The sequence below is a fragment of the Jaculus jaculus genome, chromosome 3 (genome assembly GCF_020740685.1).
Source record: "Jaculus jaculus isolate mJacJac1 chromosome 3, mJacJac1.mat.Y.cur, whole genome shotgun sequence".
Taxonomy (NCBI): domain Eukaryota; kingdom Metazoa; phylum Chordata; class Mammalia; order Rodentia; family Dipodidae; genus Jaculus; species Jaculus jaculus.
Genome location: NC_059104.1, coordinates 158419519 through 158437396, shown reverse-complemented (window position 1 = coordinate 158437396; position 17878 = coordinate 158419519). Strand labels below are relative to the sequence as shown.

At 35.9% G+C, this 17878-nt stretch overlaps 1 protein-coding gene across 8 annotated transcripts in view; it reads right to left on the bottom strand.

Annotated features, from left to right (window-relative positions):
* Dlg2 (discs large MAGUK scaffold protein 2) overlaps positions 1 to 17878 on the bottom strand; it is a 1944997-nt gene that overhangs the window by 1571574 nt on the left and 355545 nt on the right. The window contains exon 1 of one of the 8 annotated variants that reach the window (XM_045145585.1): positions 10820 to 10910. The exons of the other annotated variants lie outside the window; for them this stretch is intronic. The gene's annotated coding sequence lies outside the window, so the exon portion shown is untranslated. Of the gene's footprint in view, positions 1 to 10819; positions 10911 to 17878 lie in introns of those variants that run through there. 8 annotated transcript variants of the gene reach the window in all.

Below are 17878 nucleotides of genomic sequence, written 5' to 3'. Positions count from 1 at the left end.
TTCTACTTGAATTAAATGTGTATCTTTGCAAATGAATACTAAAAATAAAATTTTAAGTAACCAATAATTGCTACAAAAATAAAGAAATTTTCACTTCTAGCCTACTTTATTTCCATGGTTTCCATTTGCGCTGACTGAATTATAAGACAATTGTTGTCATATATGTGACTTGGAACACAGTTAAATAATGGGCATATAGCTCTCACAGATATCCTCAAGATCTAACAACCTTTGGAAATTTGAATTTTAATAATCAAAATTGTTCAACAGTACATGATGAAAACATTCAATTAAATCATGTTTCTCTGAAAAATCAAATCTTTATACTTTGCTGAGCATTAAGTAATTCCTTAGGAGAGTCAATCATTCTTCCTACTATAAAATACTATTCATTGACTACATTCCAAATATCCCAACTGTTGAGTCTAAACCACAATGCTGGAAACCCAAACTTTGCTTCTAAATTAATATAAAGAATCTTTGCAGTATTGCCAAATATCCTTTCCATACTCCATCTCCCTACACCTCAATCATACCAGCCTGCTGTCTGTTCATCAGATACAGTGCTTCAGTCTCATCCTACCCAGAACATTGAATTAGTTGCTGCTTCTGCCAGGAACTGTCTTACTGGATCTCTGCACACCTGACGCCTTCTCAACAAGCAGTCTCCTCACAGATGTTACCAGCTCAGTGAGATCACCTGAACTGAACTCTAAAATTAAATTAGATTCCCTTCCATTATTATGCTTTGCATGGCCCTGGGTTAGTTCCTTCATAACAAGATCATAATTTATAACTATTTCCTATACTCGTCTGTTAGTACCTATCTAATAAGGAGTGTCTTTATGGGAGCAAGAACTTTGTATATCATATTACCAATGAATAAAAACTAACATAGATACTTTTGAAATAATGAGTACATACATCACTGGGAAACTGTTTTTCTTCCACATGTAAGCTCATAATCAGTAACCCAGTATGAAATCTGCAATTATGGTTTTTAATATATCTAGGTTTCTAAAGAAGTGGTTTATATTAATGCTAGTATTTATACATGTATAAAATAATTGTTTTCATATTCAACATTAACATCTTTATTTTTAAGATATATTTAATTGTGTAGAGTTAAGGCATATAATATGATAGTATGAGATTATCTATGGATAGTAAAATGATGACTATTTTGAGGTCAATTTACACAGTCACCATCTCAGATTATTTTTTGGTTTGTGTCTAAAATCTCAAGCATGAATCCCATATTCAGCATATGCATTTTTGTTACCTCGTGTTGTGTTAGATATCTCTACTTATTATTCTTTCCACCTACATTTTTGTATCCCCTGACCCATGTATCACCATTTCTCCACCCACCCTCTTCTTACCTCCTGATAACATAGTTTCTTTCTTTATCTCTGTACAACTGAATTTTTCTCTTAGATTTTATATAGAAGTGAGATTCAGGCAGTTCTTTCCGTTCTGAAGCTGTCTTATTTCACTTGGTATAATGTTATCCAAGTCCATAAAAACTGTGGCAAATAGTAAGGCCTTATTTTTAAATCCTAGAGATGAGTAATATTCCATTGCATACATGGACCATTTACTTATTTATTCAGCTGTCAGGACCCAGAGGCTTTCTCTTTCTCGGTTATGGTGAAAATGCTACAATGGACATGGGGTGCATACGTCTTTATGAGATGGTGATTTTATTTCCTTTGAGGATATGTCCTTATGAATCCCCTTGCTAGTTTCAATAGTGGTTATACAATCTTCCGACTGGCATAGTAAAACAGTTCCCTTCTCTCAATACATACACCAAGATTTGTTGTCTTTTGATTTTGATAATAGCTATCCTCTCTATTGGTTTTCCATCACTGTGACAAAATAACACAGAAAATCAACTTAAAGGAGGGGCAGACTTATTTTGGCTAACAGTTTCAACTCTATGTCCCTCTATTACTTGTGGGGAGGTAGATCCACATGACACAAAGCACATGGCAGAGCAGAACAACTCACCAAGCCACATCCACCTCCACAAAGCAGAGAATGAGGAAAGACAGAAAGAACGAGCCAAAACAAATGTACCCTTCAAAAGTATGCCCCTGGATGTCTACTTCCTCTGATATCATTAATTATTCATAAGCAGTGAATGAACTAGAAGTTTATACTAGAAGAACTGACACACAAATTTCTATAGTTCCTGCATTGATAAAAGAGCATGGTGGATGTGGTGGTTTGAATGTGAATATATGTTCCCTGTAACCTGAGGTACTTTTGATTTCTAGCAGCCTGTGGGAGGGTATATCACTGGGGGCAGGTCTTAAGTCCAGCCCTAAGGTGTGTTCAGAACAGTTTGAGCTCTAGCTCTGTGTTTTCTGGCTATTGGTTTTTGTTCTCTCTCCCTTCTGTGCTGGATTCTGTAAGCCTGAAATAAAGCCTTTCCTCTCATAAAATGCCATTTATCTTACCCATAACTGTGGGCTAACTCCACAATGCATGACCCATATACCTCAATGAGGAGGGACAAAGGGGTGGGGGTAGGTCATGGATGAGCCTAATAATGGTAGCAAACTGACTGTATTTGCTGAATACAAAACTAATTAATAAAAAAAATTAAAAATAAGATTCTTCTGACCAGGTGTTGGTCCAGCAATATGAAGGTAACTGCAACAGTGGACATTAAACTGGCATAATGAATAAACCAGTATGAGCCATCATGATCTAAACTGAAGTTCATCTGTCCTAGGCAGCTTCAAATTACTAGAATAAACCTCCAATGAGGACACAGTTTATAGGAGAAAGGGAATTTATTTGAAGCTTATAGATCCATAGGAAGTTCCATAATGGGGAAAAATAGAAAACCCACCACCACAAGGAGGGGCAAACACCTACAGCCAAACAGCAGGGAGCCCCAAGCAGAGCTCAGACTGCTCTCTGCAGACCTTAGGGTGGGATTCAGAATGACACCTCCACCAGCCAGGCTGGAGATCCTACTGGGGAACAACTATTTAAATTACCACACCATTCCATCTGTGTTATGATGGTGATCTCTTTCACTTTCAAGAGAACTGAGCTCATTGATACAGGTAGTAAGTACCATCAACATTCCTAAGTGCTCTATAAATGAACAGTGTGTACCTTTTTTGACCATATAAAAGAGTCTAACTACAGACATATTAAATGGACAACATCTCATTTCTGTCCTGTTTTGTTGAATAAAGATATTGATATTGCAATTGATTCATTTAAAATGTTTCAGAGCTGACAGCACAAAAGGTTGATCTGCCCAGTCACAGACTTTTAATACCAGTGCATGAAAGACTCCTCAGCAGGTTGGCACTGGGAGAAATTTAAAAAGGAAGAAGCCATTGCTTTGGAGTATCCCCAAAATTCCTTGTTATCGATATCCAATAAACACTATGCAACCTCCTTTTTATGTTGTTTCTAAGTTTGAAATACTTCAGACCTCTTACATGAGTAGCCCTGCATAGTATTTATTTGTCTTTTTTAGCCAGCTTATTCTTGGAATAATGTTCTCAAGCTTCATCCATAGTGCAGTGTGTGGCACAAACATCTTTATTGTGTTAGTAAATATTAATTGTATGAAGTAATGCATTTTATTGTGACAGAGTATAGTAATCCCCTTTATTTCCTGCTCTTATCCTGTTACTTCTATTACCCTAATTTTACTTTCATGTCCTCTTCTCCAATCCTAAATTCCAGATATAAGCAAAAGAAAGTGATTCTTATGTTCAAGAGTCCAGTTATTATTCTTAACCTGACAATGTCCAGTTCCATGCATTTTCCTAAAAGTGACATAATTTCATTTTTCCTTATGACTGAACAAATGTCATTGTATGTATATATGTGTGTGTGTGTGTGTATATATATATATATATACACATACATATATATATACATATATATGTGTGTGTGTGATATAATATATAATAAAGTATATATAAAGAAAATTTGGTATATATATATATATATATATATATATATATATATATATACATACATATACATATATATGTATGGTATATACATATATATACCAGATATTCTCTATACATTCATCCACAGATAAGTATCTAGACTGATACTCTAACTGGGCCATTGGGTTTATCTGAGATAAACATAGATGTGGAGGTACAGCTATAGTAAGGTGACTTGTATTTGTTTAGGTAGATACACATAGGTATATATCTAGAACATATAGTATTTCTGATGTTACATTTTTAGTAATATACATATGGATTTACATAGATGCCCTAATTTACTCAGTGAATAACCCAATGGTCATTAATATCTATTTCACATTCCCTATAGTTTTTATTGCTATTGATTTCTAGTAATCCCTTTATGAAGTGATTATATAAAAGAAACAATTACATTTTTAATTTATTAAGATGTATCTTATGTCCTGCAATGTGATTCATTTTGGTGAATACTTAGAAACAACATAAAAAGGAGGTTGCATAGTGTTTATTGGATATCGATAACAAGGAATTTTGGGGATACTCCAAAGCAATGGCTTCTTCCTTTTTAAATTTCTCCCAGTGCCAACCTGCTGAGGAGTCTTTCATGCACTGGTATAGATACTCATTTCTACCAGAAGCATCATGCTTTTTCTTAAAATTCTCTCCAATAATTGTTGGGTTTTGTTGTTTCTTGAACAATGTTCTGATTGGTGTTTGATGAAATCTGAATAGAGTTTTAATTTGCATTTCACTGATGACTAACAATTTTGTGCATTTCTTATTTCTTGGTCATTAATAATTCTTTATCTAAAAGGTGCCAGGTTAGTTTATTTTCCCAGTTATTGACTGGATTATTCACTCATTTCCTGTTTAGTACTGTCTTATATATTCTAGAAATTAGTCCCCAGTTGTATGAATGCTGGTAAAGATTTTTTTTTTCTTATTCTTTAAGCTATTTTTTCTCCCTGGAATTATTTCCTTGGTTGTGTAGAATTTTTTTATATAATTTTTGTTTATTTTTATTTATTTATGTGAGAGCAACAGTGAGTGAGAGAGAGATAGGGAGAGAGAGAGAGAGTATGAGACCAGGGCCTCCAGCCACTGCAAACAAACTCCAGACGCATGCACCCCCTTGTGCATCTGGCTAACGTGGGTCCTGGGGAATCGAACCTCGATTAGGCTTCACAGGCAAGTGCTTAACCACTAAGCCATCTCTCCAGCCCTCTTTTTTCTTTAAATTTCATATGATCCCATTTTTGAATTATTGCCATTATTTACTGAGCTTTTAGATTGGTGGCAGAAAGAAACTGTCTATATCTTAAAGTGTTTCCCTCATCTTTTCTCATATGACTTTCAAATTTTCGGTTTTATATTAAGACAGAAATGATTTTAATGCAGGGTATGAGAGATTTAGTTCCAGTCTTCTATACGTGAATATGCAGTTTTCTCAGCACCACTTCTTAAAGAGACTTTTCCCTTCAGTATATGTTTTTGGCAGCTTTGCTATAAACAAAGGGCTATATCTGTGTGGATGTATTTCTAGATTTATTTCCGTTCATTGATCTGTATGTTGGGTTTTGTATATATTTTACAATTTTTTTTAGTTAGTGTGATTCTAATGTAATTTGAAGTCAGGTAGTGCGATACCTCCAGCATTGTTCTTTGTGCTCAAGGTCGCTTTGGATATTTGAGATATTTTGCATTTCTCTATGTGGAAACATTGTTTCTATTTCTGAGAAGAGTTGTTTTATTATTATTATTATTATTGGTTTTTGGAAATATTGTCTTGCTCTAGTCCAGGCTACCCTGAAATTCACTATGTAGTTTCAGGCTGGCCTCAAACTCACAGTGATCCTCCGAACTGCCTTGTTCTTGATTTTAGTAGAATAAAACTCATTCTTGATTTTAGTAGAATGATGCTCATTTTTGATTTTAGTAGAATGATCTCTCCTCTCCACCCCACGCAGTACTGACTAATGATCTGTCACATATACACTTTGTTATGTTGTGGTATGATCCTTCTAGTCACAAAGTTTCTTCAGGGTTTTCATAGTGAAGAAATGTTGAATTCTGTGAGAGGCTTTATATGCAGCTATTAAAATAATCATGTGACCTTTATCTTTGATTCACTTATGTGTGTATTTTTTATCTCCTTTATTCTCATTTATTATTGCTTTTTAATGTTTTTATTAATACCTTCTATACTTACAAACAATAAACCATGATATGTCCTTTTCCCTCCCCCATTTTCCCCTTCACAACTACAGATTTGAGATTTGTGATTTTTTTTAATATAGGCATTTATAACTATAGTTTTCAGCTACTGAACAAATTTCATTATACCCCTATGATTCTGTTGTACTGTATTTTCCTTTGTCTTGATTCTAGGAAGTTGTTAATCCCTCCCCTAATTTACTCAGTGAATAACCCAGTGGTCATTAATATCTATTTCACATTCCCTATAGTTTTTATTGCTATTGATTTCTAGTCACCCTTTATGAAGTGATTATATAAAAGAAACAATTACATTTTTAATTTATTAAGATGTATCTTATGTCCTGCAATGTGATTCATTTTGGTGAATACTTCATGGGCTCCTAGGAAGAAAATATATTCCAGAGCTATGAAATGGAATATTCTGTAGATATGTTAGGCTCAGTTTATCTTAGAAGTTTCATTATTTATTTTTGTCTACATGACCTATCTGCAATGAGAATAGGGCATTAAAATGTCTCATTATTTTTGTATTTGGACCTATCTATCCCTTTATTTCTAATAGTGTTTGTTTTATGAAATTGGATGTGTCAACATTTTAGTGTCCTGAAATCAGGAGGTCTGAGGTCTCCAAATGTGTTCTTGTTTTGCAAAATTGATTTGTCTGTTTAGTGTTTAGAAACTATTGCTTTGAAAATAAGGATCATAAAAAGCATTTAATCTATAGATACGTGTTTAATGTAATTTTCACTCTGCTCTCTTTCCCTAAATATGCATTAAAAATTTTTCATGGCTCAATGCTATTGATGTAAAGAAGAATCTTTCAAATACAAAAAATAGAGCAAGTATAGAAATAGAGCTGAGTAGGAAAACTACTCTCAATAAGTTAAGGAAAATTTGTAAATTCCCTAAAAATTAATATTCTGTTGAAGTTATATAAATGTATTATAATTTTAAATGTAACACAATTTACCTAATCAATCAACTCACTTCAGATTACAAAACAGAAACACAGGCAAGTAGCATGATTACCTCAGTGTATACAAAACTGGTGAAGGAATGGAAGACATCAGAAGGATAGTTAACCAAAACTGAGGATCTTTGAAAATGCCATACATAGATCTACCACTTTGTAAGCTAATTAAATATATAATCATAAAAACAGAAGAGTTTGAACAAAGGTGTCCCACATGGGTGGATAAAGATGTCCCAGGATCCATAGGTTAAACTAAAATCCTAGTGCAAAGGGTAAGATACTTCCCTAGTGTTATTGATCATGGAGGCCACAGAGATCTTAAACCACATAGGAGATTGGCATTGTTCTTAGTTATTCAACAAAAATAGATAGTCAGACCCTATTGCTGAAGACACCACATACTTCAGATATGAAATATGGAGAAATAAAGCTGGAACTGAACTGGAAGCCTCCTCTCTGCTGGATAAGTTTCATAGTGTCAGAAGTGTATTATACATAATGTTGGGAGAGAAAAGTTATCAACAGTCTTACTGTATGTATATTATACTACTCTGCCAGGTACAATAGTGGGATGACTGTTAAAAGAGTAAACAACCACTTTCTGTTTGGATTTAAGTGCCTCTCCACAGGAGTCCAAAGCCCATGGCTGAGAAAGTCATAGACCTTAACGGGTAAACTACTACTATTGTTATTTTAAATGAACAGGGTATCTACCAACCCTGTAAATATTTATGGTTATAAGCACAGATTTGGTCTGCTCTCAGCCTTGTTTAGAGAAGGGTTTTGTTTGATTTTATCTCAGTTGGTGAAGACATATATCTGGCCAAAGTGCTGAGAATAGTGACTATTATATTCTTAGCCCTAAATGGTACATCTATATAACTCTTCTTAGGAATAAGATACATTGTAGAAAAGAGGGCAAAAAGAAGGTAAGAGACTAAGGATGAGGTGGAGACTATGGAATGCTGTCTTCAGCAAGATGGCTGTTATGTTCATGAACTCATAGTAGGTATGGTTTCCTGCACAAGTTCAAACCTTGAACATTCCATGAAAATTAGGGCACGGAATTATGAGACTATTCCTTTAAGAGGAGCTATTGTCAGTTAATGTTGCTGGGAGAGGGGTGTCAGCCATTAGTAAGTTGTCCATCCTGCAATAAATACCCCCTACACACCCATGCTCATGAAACCAACTATAACCTAACCTAGTGAGTCACACACACACACACACAAAAAAAAAAAATAGATGAAAGTATGAAGGGCACTAGTTAGGAAGGGGTTTAGCAGGAGCAGAAGGGGGATAAGATAGGATCCAAATATTATATATACCCATGAATTTATCTTAAGTAAAATAAAATAAAATGATGCTATTTATGATCTCTGGGGTACAGTTATTACTTACTACTCTACATGATTCCTTCCAAGTCTAACATGTTTCCTATAATCAAGTTTTTCTTCAGCTGGTGACTTTTACACTTTCAGTAGAAGAGACCAAACTTTCTGACTCATTCATTTTTATATTTGCATGCTCTAACTTAGTCCTCTTATTAATTCAATTCACAAAGTAGCTTGATTCTGTTTTCTGCTGAAGAAATTATAATTAGTTATCAAAAAATTAAAACATCACTTATTTGAAAGATAGATTGAGAAAGGGAGAGAGAGAGAGAGGGAAAACTAGTATGGGTTTGCCAGGGCCTCCTGCCACTACAAATGAATTTCAGATACATGTAACATTTTATGTATCTGGCTTTATGTGGTTACTGAAGAATCAAACCCAGGCCATCAGGCTTTAAAGCAGGTGCTTTTAACCACTGAGCATCTCACCAGCCCCCACAATATGTTTTTAAGAAGCATTTAGTCATGTCTCCAAATTTATGCAATATTTGGAACATATAGCTATGCATCGTTGCACAAATAATTATTTCTTTTCTTCTACAAATAATTATTTCATTTGAGCCTATTATACTGTGGCATGATGGGCACAGTGGGCACTATCTCTGCCAATTTGTAAATATCATTTATTTTAATTTAGTATTATAAGTATCATTTAAACTTTTTGCAGTCATGTGGCTACTTACTGACAAAGCAAAGACACAAACTCCAGACATTGCTATTTTCTCCTACTGTCCTACTTGGATAACACAATTATACCTCAGCAAATACATTCCCTGGCTCTCAAAGTCTTATGATTTTATGTTACCTCAAACTTAAGACATCATAATTAAACTTACACTGTTTATCCAATAGTCACTTGTTTTCCCTATTATCTTTTTTATTCATATACTACCCAACTCTCAATCTACTTAGTTATCAAAACCTGTCAACTATTTCTTTTAGCTCATTTTCTCAATGAGTTCATTAAAAATCCTCATAGTTTCTCCCTATAACTCTGGAATATCAAATCTCTAAAGCTTTATCTTTCACATAATAGAATTATTTGAATATAGAACACACCCCTTGAAATGCTTCAAATTATTTTTAATTGTTTAAAGGACATATATAAATGCAATGAAAATAAAATTATCATCATCAGTAAAATTCTAAAATTCTCAATGATAGCTATATTTTTACTTTCCAAATTTTAATAAAAAATTCCACATCAAAATATATAAAACATGCAATTCATTTCAATGAAATCATAAATCTACTGGAGGGGAGGCAGAGTGCGAAATATGCTCATATTCAGGATCTTACTGTAATCTCTGAATTCTCCTGTGCAATAAAGAAACAGAGACTTGAGCTGCAAAAGATGAAAGCCAAAGGACCCCAGGTTGATTCCATAGGACCCATGTTAGCCAGATGCACAAGGAGGTGCATACATCTACATTTTGTTTTCAGTGGCTGGAGGCCCTGGAACACCCAACTCACTCTCTCTCTCTCTCTCTCTCTCTCTCTCTCTCTCTCTCTCTCTCTTTCTCTGTCTCTCTCTTTCTGTCTCTCTCTCTCTTACTCTCTCTCTACCTTTCTCTATCTCTCAAATAAATAAATAAGATATATTTAAAAGACACAGAGAATTTAGAGTTTAAGGAGCAGAATCCAGCAATGTGCTTTCCTATGATAAAGCACCAGATCTTCTTTGTGTATGGCCAGCCTTTAATTCAGCTGCCTTGACAAGTTGGCACATTTGTTTCCTACTTAGATGTGATGATTGTATCTTCAGGAAGCAGAAATACAAACAACCTTGTGGACAGTCAGGAAGTCCAAAAAATTGTTTTCTAAGTATGTACCAGTCCAATGTGGAAATCTACATCCCCTCTCTTCTTTAGAAAATAATAGTGCCACTGCCAAGTCATATTACTTCCTTTTCTGGAAGCATATTAGTAAATTATAAATGTCTCAAATGGTTTAAATGACACTTTCTATGTCAAAAGAAATGTTTTTCAAAAGAAGTAAAATAGCTTGTAAATGTTTGATCGCCAGTAAATTGAGATAGCACCAAAACATAGAGCCCCTAAATGAAAGGTAGAAGTCAAAATAAAACATGGTCATTTCTAGCTCTGTACCAGGTAAATCTAAACTACTGACCAAACCAACACCAGAAATTGGGTTATATATTTTCTCTCATTTGAGCCCACGAAGAAATGGTGTCTATCAAGAACAGCACATATTTTACTCAGTGAGAGTAAGAACAAAAAATATAACACACTTACACATGCCTTTTCATCAGTTTCATTCTCAAAACACTGATTTTCTTTATTTTTCTCAATACACGAAGTATTTCTCTCTGGTCCACTGCAACCTACAAGCTAAAAACCAAAGTTTAAAAATCAAATACTTATTTTCTGCAATGTTACTTAAATGTTCTTCAGGCTTTTAATGCATACCTTAAAGTATCCAAGACCTGAATAAGTATTATTAGATGATGCTTACGTCAGTTTTAGAATGTGAATGTAGTGCTTAACCCATTTTTAAATGGGTCAGTTATTCAAAGGCAAGAGTTTAAATTTCAAAGTGCTGCACCAGGGAATGTTGAAATTGGATGGTTCCAAAGGAAACTGATGCTTTTGGTAAAGTTGAATGTGGTTAATGAGAAGATGGAAATAAAATATTAAAAATATTTATTTGAGAGAGAGAGAGAGAGAGAAACAGATAGAAAAAGACTGGGCATGCCAGGCCCTCCTGTCACTGCAAATGAACTCAGACACATGCACTACTTTGTGCATCTGGCTTCATGTGGGTACCAGAAAATTGAATTCAGACCATCGGGTTTTTCAAATGAAGGGCCTTTAACTACTAAGCCATCTCTCCAGCATGACAGTCATTAAATGAATAAAACACATATGAGATTAAATTAGATGAGTAAAGGGGTGTGTAGAACAACAGAGCAGAGCTCTGATCTGATTACAAGGAATGTTCCGATCAACCAAATGAGGATACCTAGGGTGGCAGTTTGAAGTTAAAATATTCCCCATAGCCTCATGTAATCTGAAATGCTTGGTCCTCAGGTGGTAACAATTTTGGAAAGTCATAGTGCCTTTGTAAAGTGAACCTTTACTGGAGGATGTGTTTTGCCTTAGATGGACTTAAGGTTTATGTTTCTAGCCCGCTGGAAGTTCAGAGCTGGCTCACTTAGAGTACTTCCTACCATCACTGTGGAGATACAATTACTCTTGGCCTTCTACTCCTCCTATGCTTTCCCTGATATAAGGAAACGTCCCTTCAAAACTTGAAGCCAAATAAAACTTTTCCCTTCATAAGTCAGGTGTTTTGTCTCAGCATGAAGTTATCTGCCACATTTGGGGTTGCCTTTGTGTCTGCAATACTGAGATCTTTACCTTTTTCTTAGTCTATGATGGTACAAAAAGGTAACAATGACAGCAATGCAGATTCAATTGGCATCCTGCTTCTAATGAATCTCATGAGAAAACAGGCCCTAACTGCCTGCACTGATATGAGTGATGTAATCAAATTGGCAATTGTTTCCATAGTTCAAGGCCCTTGAGGAGGTGCCTTTAATCTATCACTCTATAGTTTGGCAGTATTGATGGCATTGTTTCTGATATAAGATTTAGGATGGACTAAAAGCTTTATATGTCATTTTTCTTTAGCTGAACGCACCAACATTGCATTCAAAATCAAAATCAAATGCACCTTTCTTTTTTTTTTCATTTTTATTTATTTATTTGAGAGCGACAGAGAGAAAGAGGCAGATAGAGAGAGAGAGAATGGGTGTGCCAGGGCCTCCAGCCACTGCAAATGAACTCCAGATGCATGCACCCCTTATGCGTCTGGCTGATGTGGGTCCTGGGGAATCAAGCCTTGAACTGGGGTCCTTAGGCTTCACAGAGAAGCACTTAACCACTAAGCCATCTCTCCAGCCCACAAATGCACCTTTCTTATACTGCAGAGCTTTCATCCCTCCCTACTTCAAGATCCTTATTTCCCTCTTTTCACTGACTTCTGAGGTTACAAAGAAAAATACAATATTAAGAATGGGTACACTTTTCCTATTTCGAAGGTGGAACAAGGGTGGTACCTACCTACCCAAATATAATAAAGAGCTTCTGATATAGGAGACAACCAAACACATAGTTCTATAAGAAATGAACCACTATAAACCCGCTAAGAGCTATGGGTTGGATGTTATGAGGAAGGGCATCCAAGATCCAGCATACATCTTCTGGGATAACTATAGAGTTAATATAGGACACCTAACGAGATCTTGTATATGAGGATTTTTTGAGGCCATTCAATGTAGCGGTGTGTGTGTGTTTGTGTATGTGTGTGTGTGTGTGTTTAACTGCTAAATGTATAACTAGAGTTCATATTTCACTTCAAATGCCTACTAAAAAAACTAGAAAGGATCCTGGTCAGAAAGATCTGTATGTTTGGACATGCAAGCAGAACATATAAATCATTACCAATTCTTTCCCCTTACGTTGTCCAGGTCAAACAATGGAGACTGCCAGGAAGAAAGGGAAACCATGACCTTGTTTAAGAGGGAAAGTACAAATATAGTATCTTAAAACAATAGCCATGTACCACCAGTAAAAATGCCAATGGCAGCTAAAGTCCTACAGTGAAGTATTGTTTAGTGAATTTAGCTGCGGGTTCTATACCCTTAACTGCTCCAGACATTGCTAAATCTATAATTAAATCCACTGCACTGAAAGCACTCAGTATTTTATATTCCCAGAATCGTTTTCTTTTTTCTATCACATTGGCACTAGAGGTCTAAGGCTAATTGTATTTACATTCAAGTAGCAAAACCCCCAATGTACTGCCAATACTTAAACTCCTTCTGCCATTTCCTGGAAATATTTAGTATCAGTGGTTCTACTTTTAGATGGTCAAACTTGCACAGGTAGTGTACTGTCAATTAGCAAATCTGAAGTTGCATCCAACAAGGGTGAATGATAAAGTACAACAAAACTGAGAGGCTATGTGAGTAAATTCCATCAATCAGTCAATAAAACTTTCTTTTTTTTTAACTTAGCCATCACAAAGAAAGTCTAGCACCTTGTAGGATTCTATAGATACTCGAGTGAATATGGTGAGTCTTGAACATTTTACTCAGTTTTTCATATTTTCTTTGGCATGGGTTAGCTGTCAATCAGACGAAAAGGAAAATCAGCCTCACCTATCACAGAGAAAAGGTACATTCAGGAATACAGCTGGCCTGTCCCAGAAATATCTCTATTCCAAACCAAAAAAAAAAAAAAACAGTATCAGTTCCAGCACACCTTGGATCCCAGCACTTGGGAGACAGAGAAAGTTCAAGGCCAGCCTGAGACTACATAGTGAATTCCAGTTCAGCCTAGACTAGAGGGAGACCTTACCTCAAAAAGAAAAAGAAAGAAAGAGAGGGAGAAACGAAGGAAGGAAGGGAGGGAGGAAGGAAGGATAAAAGGAAGGAAGGAAGGAAAAAGTTCCCTTTTGTGAGGAGTTGTACCCACAAACCCATGCCCTAAATCAAAGTTCCTGACTCCATGGAGTTCTTGATGCACAGAGGTTTCCTTTAGTTCCCAGGAATGGTTTACTAATGTGTCAGCCCAACAAAAACCCAGGTGTGTCCACTGGGATGCTAACATAGTTTGTTCTTGGTGTTTGCTGTGCAAAACTGAACACAGCTGTTTTTCCTCTACTCAGGGTGCATAACTCAAGGTTGTTAGGCCTCCTGGGGAAAAAAAATATCACCAATACTTAGTGTGCTATCATGGTCTAAACATATAGCCTGCCACATGGAATACAATGACAAATTAAAATATGACTTCATGGAAGCATGAAAAATTTGCACCCTGCATATCACCCAAATATGTGTCTATAGTACAAACCTGTCTTCTGATGTGGTGAGAATTAGTTTGCACTTCTACCACTGCTTCCTGGGCCCACCACCATTGTAGAACATGACCCCATACTCACCATCATGGATGAGCAAAATGTAAAAGACTGGCTCTGAGGCAGATATCTGTGTCTCTTCATTCTCTATTGGTTACCTTGTTCAATCTATCTATGCATCCGTGCCTTTGCCCAATTTAATCCTTTATTCTCTCCTTTCCATTAAAGAAGTATTTATTAGTCTCTGGAGACAAATCTTAATATACATAGCCTGTCCTCCATGATAAAGAGAGATATATACATATATGCTAGCCTGCCCTCTGATGATAAAGAGGGATATATGCATATATGCTAGAATATGCTAATCACTGTAATAGATATGAAATGAGATGCATGAGAGCAACATCAATGTTGGACTAGAATCAAGAGAGATTTTGTGAAATATATGACAATGAAATGATGATTCAGGCTAAGGAAGACAGCAAGATAGCAAGAGTGTTCAGTCCAGTAGTGAATAGCATGGGTTTGAAAGGCACCATCCTCAGAATTGATGAGCATGGGTTTTAAAGTACCAAATAAATAAATATCCTTTTTCTTCTACCTACTGGCTGTGCAGAGTTGTACAATTACTAAATTATATGATTATTAATATTGAGCATATGTACATGATGCCCTCTATTGCACAGAGATTTTTTTCCTCCTTTCCGCCATTGCACAGCGGGACTGAATGCTTTGGATTATGTGGTATGTCCCCCATAGACTCAGATTTATTTTTTGTTATTAAAATTTGTAAATTGGATCTTTAGCTACCTGGTTGGAGGAGGTTTCACTGGAGGTGGATCCTGGGGTCCAGCCCACAGGTATGTTTGGGGGCAGATCTGAATTCCAGCCCAAAGGCATGCAGAGAGGTCTGACATCTGGCAGGTTCTTGTGCTTGCTGCTTTTTTGGTATCTGCTGGCTGCTGGTGGTTTCTCCCTCCGCTTAGATTTATGAATGGGACCAGTTTTTTCTGTCCTGGATGGAACTTCCCTTAGATCTGTAAACTTAGAATAAATCCCATTCCTCCTGATATTGTGTCCTGTTTAGCTGTTCACCCCAGCACCTTTGAACTGTCTACAACAGACTGGAAGGACAAGAAAAATGGCTCTCTTTACCCTTCTAGGTTATCTGACTGAGCTACAAATTAAACTGATATGGGGCAGAGTAACTAGAGAAGTATTCTAATTATGCTTGTACCCTGCATAGAATACCACAAAAGTATGAGAATCAATGGAGGGCTTGAAGACTCAAGCTTATGTTACATCCTGAACTACAGAAAGAAATAAGGATTTTAGGTTTCTAAGGGTATTGTTGCCAAATTATGAAATTGTGAAGGAAAGAAATGTATAGTGAATAAATAAATTGTTTGTCTTGTTACATAGATTAAAAAATATTCAACTCTTTTCTTAATAAAGAAACTTCTACTGGGGACATTTTTTTTCATGGATGTGAATTTCCTTCAAAATAGGAGGGCTTGTGCTGGAGAAATGGCTTAGTGTTAAAGGTGTTTGCCTGCAAAACCTAAAGACACAGGTTCGATTTCCCAGTCCCACATAAGTCAGATACATATAGTGGTGCATGTGTCTGAAGTTTGTTTGTAGTGGCTAGAGGCTCTGGCATACCCACTCCCTCTCACACTAATAAATAAAAATAAAACAAGGGCTGGAGAGATGGCTTAGCAGTTAAGCTCTTGCGTGTGAAGCCTAAGGACCCTGGTTAGAGGCTTGATTCCCCAGGACCCACATTAGCCAGATGTACAAGGGGGCGCACACATCTGGAGTTCATTTGCAGTGGCTGGATGCCCTGGCTGCCCATTCTCTCATCCTCTCTCTCTCTCTCTGTCACTCTCAAATAAATAAATAAAAATATTTTAAAAATACAAAAAAAATAAAACAAAAATTAGAGAGCTTTTCAAAGTCACTCCAGGTATTCTAGTTTTTCATAATAACCAATTTGAAATAATCAATACAGAAGAATATTAGGGGATAGCATTCTGGTTTTCTATATTAACATTTGGGGGGATAATGTGCCTTTGAGCCCCAACATAATTTATGATCTCCTTTCTTCTATCAGATGATGAACTATCTGCATTTCCTAAATATATGCAAAGCACTCAATCTAAATACCACAACCCATCTTTACCTGTCTGCCTCTCTGCCATTACTATTTTCCCTAGTAATTTGCCATCAATTTTACTCATATGGAAATGACAATTTTCTTCTCCACATCTTTACTTCTCCATATCTTTACTTCTCCATTTCTTACCTGCACAAGAAGAAGGCTTATGATTATTCTAACTCCAAAAATGGCAATCTATCTCCTACCCTACCCTCCCATAATCAATTTTCTTGAAAGATGTAATAGTAGTAAGAGTAACAACTACAAAAGAATGATTTCATGAAACATTATATTAAGCTGGACTTCAAGGATATCAATTCATATTTTTATATGGATTATTTCATTTATCTACAAAAGCTGTAAAATTTGAATTCTCATTTTTATTTCATGGATAAGAAAACAAATTTTAAAAAGCTAATGCATCTAACCAGTATACTAAACTGAACTACATCCTTATTTTCCACCTGTCCTTTCACTGTATTCCCCAAGCCAACAGTATGAGCACCACTCGCTTAGATTTGTTACCAAGCCCTCATGAATCTGAGCTGGAGGGGTGGGGCCTGGCAGCCTGTTTTTAACATGCTTTGAAGGTAATTCTGACACATGCTAATTTAAACACTGCTGATCTAGACGCTGAAATGTCAAATCATTGCAGGTGAACAAGGCATCAGATATATTTAGGAAGAGATGGACAATTCTTGGCAAAAGTGAAAATGTTCCACCTAACAGGTGGAACATAGTCTTCAGTCCCTTCTTCCAGGCATCGGCTACAATAAGGAAACTCAAATCCGCGGTTGCCAGATGTTTAGAGTTTTCAAGAGAACTTGGAAGTCTGGAGTTGTATGTGAAATACTTTCTTTAAGTGATGACAACATGACTGAGTGCCTGGGACCTACACTTGGCCTCATGCTACATGCATAAGCCAGGGTTCCAACAAAGCAGGAAATTCTCAGTCAATTTAAAGAGCTGACTCTTCCTGAGCCAACACAATTAGAAAGTTCCCTCTGTTTTGAGCAGAGAAAGAAAATAACACTGAAATTACTGACCTGCTTTTTCTTCCCTATTTCTGTTTTCATAAAGCCTTTCTCAGACAGAAGTACCAAGGCAAATGAAAATGGTAAATCTTACTGTTTCTACAAGTTTGTTTACATTACAACAAACCTCATTGTTCAATCATACTTCTGCATGAATATGTATTTCCATTAAGCATCATGAAAATGCATATCTTTTGCTTATCTCACATAAAATGTATATTAAATAATTTTATGTCTTT